Raw genomic sequence first — 11,074 nt, 5'->3', positions numbered from 1 at the left:
GGAGGGTGGGCCCATCTTTGCCTATCTCTCCTGTCCCGTTGCGTTCTTGTAATTCTCCCTCTTAAGACACGTCTCTTTTATCACCTGTCTCTACCTCATACGTAGCCTTGGGCCTTGTGATGTTTACCAGCAGAAAATTCAAGTGCAACTCCTTTTTCTTTTTCCCCTCTCACCTCCTCCCTCTTATCTTGTTCCTTCCAGAGTATTTTGATTCATGTCTGCATCACTATCATTATCTGGGCCATCATCTTTCTCAGGTCTAGAGTCCTCATCCAAGACAGAGTCATCGTGTTCACTTTCTGTTAATGAATCAGGATCAAAATCAGCTGTGGAGGCTTTACTGGCTGTTTCTTGTTCAATCTGTAATTTCCTTCTATCTAAGGTTCACTGTCATCTAAATCCTTCTTGAAATCCTCCTTTCTCTAAATTGCTATCAAGTTTGTTCCCTGACCCTGAACCAGAAAAAAATTAAGTGATGCCAGATACTTCTCTAACATCTAATTAGAATGTCTAATTTGCAGTCTAAAACAAATCTCTTTACACTTAAAACAGAAAGCAAATATTTGTGTGAAAATCAGTCCAAAAACAAGTTGCTTTTTTAAGTGATATATCACATTTTAAGTGTAAAGAGATCTGTCTGGATCAGAAATGAGACAAATATTCTTGGTAAGATTTTACAAGTGTAAGCTGACTCACATTACATCATCTTCTTGCAGAAATTTTTAAACAGTTTAAACACACAGTTCGTAACCCCTTTGACTGACTGAAAGAACATTTACTGTCTGCAAAGTTGAAGAAATAAGAACTGGCTCACCAGATGACTTAAAGAGAAGAGCTAATGCTTCATTTGTGGTCAGCAGAGCCCTCTTTCTCATGTGGTCTGCCATAGTTTTATGTCGCACCGAAAACGCCTAGGCCAAAGAGATGACTAAGGCAGACAGTGATTCTAGTCTCTACCAAGCTTTCTGATAGGCTGACGACATAGGTAATAAGGAAGGATGACGCAACAATGGTAGGAGAGTAAAGTTAAGTAGATATCACAAATATAGATATCACTGTTTAAAATAATGTCATAATCAGTCCAACATTTTTCAGGTGTTCCTGAAAAAGAATCCCATGGAGCAATATCAGGCAAATAGATTACATTCCACTACAATACTACCTTCAGGCATTTTAAAGTTATCACCATGGCAACAGCACTATGGTTATGGTTCAGAAAGCCCTTGGCTGCAGTCTGCGGATTCTCAAGTGCAGGTTATTTACCTCCATGACCATGGTTCCCATTAGGCCCGGTCTCCAGTTTCATGTTAACATATTTACTTTTCTTGATTGCAACCATAGGTTCCTTTAAAAACATGAAAAGGTCATTTGAAATCATTGTTTGTTTTTAGATTTGAGAAAATGTTTCATGAACACAAAGTGTATCAGAGCAATGAAAGGCACTAAACCAGTTTATCTTTAATTACACATATTTGTCCAAAAGGAAGACATTTAGCTGTTCATTTAAGACAGTAGCCCCCAACCTTTCTGGCACCCATGACTGGTTTAACGTCAGATAATATTTTCACGGACCAAGTCTCTACGGTGTGGTGGATAAATAAAAATACAACAAATTAAAATATGATCACAAATATGAGCACAAAAACAGTTTGGTTTTTTTCTAAATATAATATCCATTAATCCATCCATAAGTGTCAACCCATTTGTATGGGATTTCATTAGCAGCGTCCTCGTGACAACTTTTTTTTTTGTTCCAATGACAGGATCAAAGTCTTCAATCTTAAGATGTTTGCGACACTGATGATCAATGGTGCTTGAATTTAATGGACATGCATACATTTCAGGGGTGGTGGTCGGAGGAAGTCAAAGCTCATCTACCAAGTCTATCAAGAATTCTAGATGTTTCATTCATAGCAGGTTTATAGGCTATTGATGTGGGAACTTTTGTCCAGTTTTAAAAGTACTCTTTGGTGTACTATCAGCGTCTACATTATAATTTAATATGAAAATCTTAAGTGGCTAAAGAAGCTCCCCAACTAGATTATGTCCTTTGACATTTAGTGAGGCTGCAATAAGTACACAAATTAGAGGAAAATTATCAGTTCTCGCTGTAAACATAGATAGAACTTATCCACAACTGACCACTCTAATGCAAAATGTGCAGGTTAATGGACAAGGAATCTCTCTGCCAAGTTTCATAGGCTACTGGCCTGAGACCCTCTGGCTGATCTTGATTCAATATGGCACCTAATCCACGTAATAGCGGATGAACAATGCTGGAATAGCTTTCAATGAATCTTAGATACTGGCCACAGAAGCCAAGAAATTACTTTAGAGAGCTGAGGTCAGTGGGTCCTTTGACTTCAACTTTATTTGGGTCTGTAATGATACCTGACTCAGAGAAGATGTTGCCTACATATGTGACCTGGGGCTGACAGAACTGAAACTTGTCTGTTGATATATGAGTCCAAAGACAATCAAGTTCTTTAGAAGTTATTGTTCAGTGTTTTTCAAGATTTTGTCAATCGCCAACGGCCTGTACCATAAGCTGCTGAAAAGGGCTCCAATAATCGCAAGAGCATACAGCTGAGAGCTGAAATCAGGATTGTTAAATTAACGGGCTAATTCATATATATATATATATATATATATATATATATATATATATATATATATATATATATATATATATATATATATATATATATATATATAGTATATAGTGACTTCACCTCATGCAGATTTTTAGTAGATAGTCACGTGATATCGTACGCGCATTCTATTGGCTGATGACATCCGGAAGTGCGATCGGACTTCCGTGAGACACAAAAGTGCTTTAAACAGTCTATCAGAGTGTGGGAAAAGGTAATACAGATAGAACTTGGTTTAATATCAGTATGGGGAGTTTTCACAAATGTTTAAATTACCTTAAATAATAAAATAAATAGTTTCCATTTCACCAACAACAAAGATTCGTGTTATCAACATCGTTGTCAACTTTTAACTTCATTTTGGACTATAAATTAACAGTAAAACGTTTTTAAAATTTACCTTTTTTGTTTCCACAGCGCACTGGCATCATGCCCAGATCCAGATCACGCCCTGATCCAGCTCGGATAGGCTCCATTTCCCCGTGACCCGCTACGGCGGATAAAGCGGTGGTTAGAAGATGGATGTATGGATGGACCTTTTTTGTTTCTCAATTACATTTTTGGGTTTCATTTGGAAATGTAAAATCACCACAGCAAAAACACGTATTAAAAATAATGTAATAGCTGCTCAAATGCTTATGGTAGAGTTAAAAAAATTTATCTTTCTTTTATGTTTAATATTTTTCTGCAGGCAGTATGTACAATAGCTTCTATGCAGCTATTATTTCTTCTGTCTCTGGGGGTCCTTCAGTAGATGATTGTCTCTTTGGTAAAAGTAAAGTCATAGACGATATGTCTGATAAAGAAAAGAAAAAAAAAGAATTCTAGAAATATATAGCAATTTCCATGCAGCATGCCAAGGACTGACACAGCTTTAAAACTCTGTTATTAAGTTTATCTGAATTGAAATGTTACTGTTTTGATTGCCATACAACTACAATGAAAATGCATCAGAAGCATCTTGATGGGAGAGGAGAGTACAATGCTGACCATTTTCTCATTTTTCATCTCCCCTGCTCCCATTTTCTGTCTGTATCTACTGCATTCTGTCCAATGAAGGGAACAAAAAAACAACAACTGTATACTGTATTCATATTTTATGAACCTGTAACCTGCTTGCAAATGAAAAAGAGTGATTCAACAACATGCAAGGAACCTGGGCAGCCCACAGCACACCAGTTCTCATGTGTACAGTATGTAGAGGCCAAAGCTACTGTGAATGTTCTTTCCAAAAACTAATGCAAGTCAAACCTTATAGGCATGTATGTAGTTCATTACCTAGAGTAAAATTATCCTTCAGTTGTTTGACATCTACTTTGCCCTGTTCTGAGTTGTTGGGGCCATATATTATCCCAATATAGAAAAAGCAAACTCATTCAGAGATCATCTAGTGATATAAAATAGGCAGTCTTCACACAGTAGTTTGCATAATACTTGTAAAAGTACAAGAAGTCGTCAACCTCTTAACACCAGTAGAAGTGGTGCAGGTCGAATGCACTTACAGTGCAAAAGCAAAAAGCAGTCCTTTGAACGAAATTTATATTGTCTACTTTTGCGTAAATGTAACTGAATCTATACAATAATAACAATGTAAAATGGATTCAAGGACATAAGAGCCTTATTTCATAGCCAACTTATATCACTGTCATTCACATTCAAAGAATTCAGTTTGCACAACCTTTAAGTGTAATTGAAAAAAACCAAACAACAAATATGTCACCATGCTTTGACTTCATGGTTGAGTTTCATGCGTGATTTTGTCTGTTTCATTTTGTTATGCTTTTTCCAGATTCTTCAAGGCATTGTCTTTTCTGATACTTTTCCTTCCATTCGGTCTGAAATCAGTCATGGAATAGAAATAATCAGTTACAAGCCTATTTAATTTTTTTTTTTAAAAACCTATTAGAAAACACAAATGTTTATATTCAAATGTATGGATTATAACAACAAATAATCTTCCAAAAAGTACAGACACCTTTACTTATATATAAGCACTTCCACATTAATTGCATTCACGGCAATGAAAAAACATGCATACAACTGTGTGCAGATGTGTGCTTCATGTCCTCCTGCCTTCTGTTTGTCCTGTATCAATCCTATCAGAACAGTGATTACATGTGAACATAAATAGTAGTGATTTTCAAATGGAACATGTCTACTTTTGGCCTGAAGTAGGAATATGTTCTAAAAAAATCTCTGTAGCGCTCCCAATAACCATGTCAGCAACCCAAGAAGAGGAAATTATGCTAAAGCCAGCAAAGCAAAATAAGCAAATTTATAAATAATCAGGATGACCCAGCTCACGGCCTAGTGAGGCTTATAGTAATTTAGTCAGCTTTCTCTATGCAAATGCATTGTTGTTATTGCTTCCCTGTTGGAAACCAGAGGTGGAGGATGTTTTCATATCTTCCACTTTATGAAAAGTTATGCAATGTGGTGTTCTGTAATACCACAGTTAAGTAAAGTGCTGGTAAAAGTCTAACATTCAGCTGGGAATAGAAAATGTCTTTGTTTTAACAAATCATTATGATGTCATGGCTGATTGAGAAATGAAAAGGCTCTATACAAATAACACGATCAGCATTTAGACTGGTTCCTTATAAACCTCTCTTCCATGAAGCAATTTCTTCAGGAAGCAGGCACAAAAATCTCCTGGGGAAATGAAGGCAGACTGGGGATGGAGTCAGACTGGCAGCCTGCCACTATTTCTGTCTGCTTTCATGTCTCCATTATACACTAAATAGATGAATAAACCCGTGCGTTTGTCCTTTGTTGTTGGTTGTTGCTACTCTAAAGGAAACTGAAATCGATCCATTTATCTTCACAATAGTGGCACCAACAATAACACTTGGAAACACTGGGGGAGGAAAGTTGTCTCTTTCTACTTGAAGTAAATTGCAAAAGTATTAGCATCAAAATTTAGTTTATGTGCCCTGTTACCACAGAGGCCATTCCCACTAGATAACACCTCACAGAGAAGAGCTGGGTTTCAGTTTAACCTTCCTTTGGTCTACCTTACCTTTTGATATAATCTTTAAGAAATAGTGTTTTGATAGGGAGAAAACATTTACAGTAAATCAGAGAGAAGGCTTATAAATAAGGACAACAGAGCTGAAAAATAGACAATATTCTTTATTTATGGTAGGAGCCTACTAGCAGAGCTGGTGTGCAGCTCCACATCTCCTGCGGAGATTCAGTTAGTCCATTAGGTTACTGCACCTATTTAAAAGCATCCAGGCTGGCACACAACATTGGCTATGATTCACTGCCAGCCAAGCTGATCTATTAAGATGTATTACACCATCCAGGGACCTACAGTGGGACGGCAAGGTCAGGGAAAAGTGAAGGCCTCACCTCAAGCTGCCGCTTGACAACCAAATCAGCATTTCAAAATCACTCAGCAAGATTAAAAAGGCAGGGAATGGAGGGGATGAGAGGGGTAGGGAAGTCGGTAGCCACACTTCTCACTGGTGAAGCAATCTTGGTGTCCTACTCGAATCTTGGCGTGATTAGAGACATCTTGTTCCATTATGCATTTCCTATTGAATTTTCAAGTAGATATGAAACACTTTTAATAGCTTTTTAAATGCTACATGTATAACTTGCGGTAGGGCCTCTCATATTCAACACCTTTGCAGTGCAGACAAATGTGTACCCTGTTGTCTAGATATTCAGTTTTTATTTTACACTACATGTTACTAATAAAATCTTTGAAGATGGAATAAACTTGTACAGCATAGTTACTTATTTAAGTGCTGCTTTTCTGTGCTGTTCAACCCAAAATAAAAATCATCGCATCATAACTGATGGAAGAAAATTATAAAGGATATTTAATATTCTATTCTTATGACATTACACAATTCATTAGTTCAGTGGCAATGGAAAATGTTACAATAACACCATGCAATATATTCTCAATAAATGTATTTTAAGTGATCATTTGTATGATACTGTAAGTAGAATGACACAAATAATAAGCATTTATGTAACATAAATTCACATCATCTCATCTTATATCATCATCTTATATTGGGAATTGTTGTTGGGGTTTTTTAGCTGTTATGGGATGGGCTAGGCTAGGCTAGTATTTTTTACCAATAACAATTAAAAACCTAATTGGTTTATTTGTCAAAACAAGAAAACAGTCATTTAGAATAAAATATCAGGACAAAAATAACTGGTCTGGCAGCAACTGAAGGAGGTGGAAAACATGTTTTGAACTGATCATAATATGCCCCAGGTAACAGAGAGCATCTTTAATCCCTCAGGACTGATGAACTACAAAGATTTCTCAAATAAATGGCCACAAACCTGGAGACACTCTACCGCTGGAATGCATAAATCCCATAAGGCATATCGTTCGACATAAATCCAGTGGTGTAGTTGAAATGAGTGTGCGCCAGACCCTACGCATGCCATTAGCTTTAACTGAGTACACAACTATTGACTCAACTACCCTTACAATACTTAAATACTGTATATGTGGCCATGTTTTCAGATGATGTCATTGTTATGATGACAGAATAAAGTGGAGATGAACTTTAAGGGTGCTCCCATCATTATTTTTAGGCACACTCGCGACAGGGCACCACTTTGAACCACTAGTGTGGATTCAGATGCTCAGTTAAAGATATCACTTGAACAAAAAAAACCAAAAAAAAAGCCAGAAACTAACTCCACACTGTCCTTCAGCTCTCTTGTGCATTTGGCATCTTTCAAATAGTTTTTTAGAGCTATGGGCTTTACTGTTTCGGTTCAGCTCTCATTAGTGTTTCTGTCAGATGCTGCAGATAGCTGTTAGCATTGCTTGCCCACTGTATGCAGTGAACATGCTTTAGTGGAGTATTTAATAAGTGAAAACAGGGTTGCAAGAAAGAGTTCAGAGCCACGTTAATCAGGAGGCTGGTGGCTCAACTCAGTTGAATGTTAATGTGTTTTAAGTTGTAATATCAAATGATCATTTCATATTATTTGTGATACCATTTACCTTCAGCATGTACAAAGACACCACAGCAATGCTTAAGAGTGCTAAAATTCAAACAGTCACACGCTGACACAATGCAGCAATATGCTGGAGAACACGTGACGCAACACATCCAGGTTTCAGCCTCAGTGACGGATGAGTCCAGACATCCCAGAACGAATCAAAGCGTTCCACAACATTGATAAAAAGAGACAGATATGGGCATCTTGCGTGTGAGAGAGGAAGAATGACCGCAAGAGAGAGAGATTATTCTGGCTGTGCATGAGACTGGGTTTGTGTGCGTGTGCGTGTGCATGTGCGTATGCGTGTGCGTGTGCGTGTGCGTGTGTGTGTGTGTTTCTGTGTGTGGTGGGTGACAGAGATGGAGAGGTGCAAGGGAAGGGGGGATTGAAATGAGCAGGGGAGGAAGTGGTGAGGATGACAACTTAGTGCAGCCGGTGGTTGATGACTTGAGAAAAGAAGGGAATGGAGAGAGACATCAACAGACAACAGGGGGAGAGAAAGACAGAGAGGTCATGACTAGCAAGACGAGGAGAAGGATTCCATTACTCGACACTAGACTCCGCTCAGTTGTCTTTTGTGTCCTCAAGGAATGCTTCAGAGCAGAAGTGAAGTCAGAAGCTCACAGCCTGGAAAATTGGAGTCTCAATAGATAGAAATAAACTCGGTTTCGAAAGGAGACTGTGATCTAATGATTCAACAGACATGCACAATCACGTTGCCAATTCATTGCTAATACTAACCTTAATATATGAGTTACATATACTGTATAACCAGGGCCACCAATTTATTAAGATGTATGGTACGTTCATTCCTTCTTCAAACTGAACATAAGGCAGGATGCTGATTGCTCTCAATAAATGTCAATCTATGTCATCTATATCACTGATGCCCTCAGAAAAGAATTTTGAACTCACCTGTACCTAAATGGTATGTAATCACCAAATAATCACACTATATTACATTACAGTTCTGTAGCATTTGTGTAAGCCTGCTAACAGTCAGACAAACAACCTGAACAGATCATCCAAATTAACACGAAATTCACTTCAAAAGCCATTTTAAGAGAATGTAAAGATATGAGGAAAGACAACTTGAAGAGCAGAGCATAGCAGGAGGGAACCAAAGGGTCAGAGGTCAATCAGATGAGTGTGTCTGAAGAACTGCAGACTACCTGCACAGGAGACAGCAGCTGCTTTGTCTGTTGCTGACCTGTTTGATTGGTGCCCTCTTTGCTCTTGTTAGCAAAAGAACAGGAAAAAAGTCAGTGGCATCATGAACTTTACAGCTTCTATGAAGTGTTACATGTTTGCACAAATAACTTGTGGTTTGAATTAATGAGTGATAATAAACAGCATTTTCTATCCACACATTTAAGAGACCACATCTCTGATCTAGGTAAGACGTTTCACAATGAGAGGTGACTCAATTTAAAAATGCCTTTATACCTGTATATTAATTCTGTGATCAAAATAACCCTCTGCCTGGTGCAATATCTTTATAAACTTGTGCTTGGCATGTGATTCCTTGCCTTTATTATCTTTTCCCAAAGATTTAATAGTTGTATTTTGTATCATGGCTGAACACCCTCACTCTTTTAATACGTGATTCTCAGGCCTTGCCAACAAAGTACAGTGTTTTCCACACTATAAGGCGCACTGGACTATAAGGCGCACCCTCAATAATTTGTTTGTTTTATAATTTATTTCATATATAAGGCGCACCGGATTATAAGTCGCACACAATAAAAAAATTAATAAAATGTATTTGATAAACTGCAGCGGCTGTAGTTGCGCAATCCGTCCACTAGATAGAGCCGCGCTGCTCAGACAGTCATGATTGCATTCATGACTTCCTGACTACCTCTGAATGGCCCCTGTTGTTATGTCAATAAACCATTCTGAGCCTCATCAAGGAAACCTGATCACTTGATCACTTTGCCATCTTAGAAAGAAGTCAACACGCATATTCAAAAACCTGACATTAAAACTGGTTAAATTCATTACGAGTGCAGTCAGTGCGAACAGAGCGGATTATTTCCTGATCTGAAGTTCAAAGCAGATATTTAAGCTCCGACGTTCGTCTTCGTTTATTAATTATTGTTTCGATCGATCGGTAGTCCAGTCGGAGGTGAGGTGCAGCTATTTGCTGCATGAACAATTTTTGAGCTAGTTTTTGATGTCAGGCTGATAATTTACTGTCAAACGTGACGCTGTTTTTACTCCTAGAACTGACTTTAACGTCGGTGTCTCACCGCCGTGAATCTCACAGCACGTCGCTGCAGACAGAATACACAAGCCTGAATGCGCCCCTCCGCCCCCCCAGAGCTATCAACTACATTTGTAAATCAATGCAGCACACCAGACACCTTTGTCTAGCAGTGACTCTGCTCTCGAAATTTCAGAAAAGGCTGGAAGTTCATCTTTGAGGGTCTTTATTCACCTTTATGCCAGTTTCTCCGTGTGTTTCCACAGACTAATAGAATGGACCGTCACTAGATTCCAGATGACAGCACAATGGCATTTTTAGACCAATTCAGTTTAAAGTGGGTTATTTCCGACGCCAAATAGTTAGGAAATACTGAGATCAGTCAGTCAGTCAAACTTTATTAATAGAATTGTTGAAAGTTCCTTATATTTTTGTTGCAGGTCCCAGGTGGCCGGGACAAACATTCAGATATTGTTGTCCTGTTAAACAGTAGAAAGAAGCACACAGAACTTTGTCGCCGTTTTTAGACTGGTTGCTCTCTTTTATTCACAAACATCACAAATCCATCAAATCTCTTATTTTCCGTTTCTTTTCGTTACAGGTCTTATTATTTCAATGTATTTTACTTCATCTCCAACACTCTTTTCGTCAACGTAAACAAATACATCAATAAAACCATCACTGTATCACTGGAATTACTTACCATTACAATACCGCATGTTTGACCCATATTCTTGTTTATAGTACAACAGTTACATCTAATCACTTCAAAACACACAATAAAGTACTTTAATAGGCCTTCAATCATGGTCTTATTCATGTTGGGGATATCCAACTTTAAATCAGTGCACTTTGCAATGCTCCTTTAAGTAATTATACTCTTATTTTCTTAGTTTTTGCAATAACACCTTTGAGTTACTATATTTACTGTAAATCTTTAATTATTAATACTGAGAGCTGAATTTATTCTTCACCATGTCCAAATAACATAATATAATGGGTCAAACATCTTATTAAAACACACAGAAGTCACCAAAATACAACACAAAATAAAATACAAAACGGGAGAACTTTGGGAGTGCAAACTGGGGTCAGTGTCCTTGAAAGAACATTGTATTTGGACGTCGCCATTTTATATCGATTCACTCCGCCAAACTACTGTTTTGCACTGAATTCACTTTTAAACAAAAAAGATCTCTTGCAAACACTTTAAAGTTAAGCTCCACCATCA

This window comes from Antennarius striatus, chromosome 1, assembly GCF_040054535.1.
Source record: "Antennarius striatus isolate MH-2024 chromosome 1, ASM4005453v1, whole genome shotgun sequence".
NCBI classification, from domain to species: Eukaryota; Metazoa; Chordata; class Actinopteri; order Lophiiformes; family Antennariidae; genus Antennarius; species Antennarius striatus.
Note: the sequence above shows the minus strand (reverse complement) of the source record.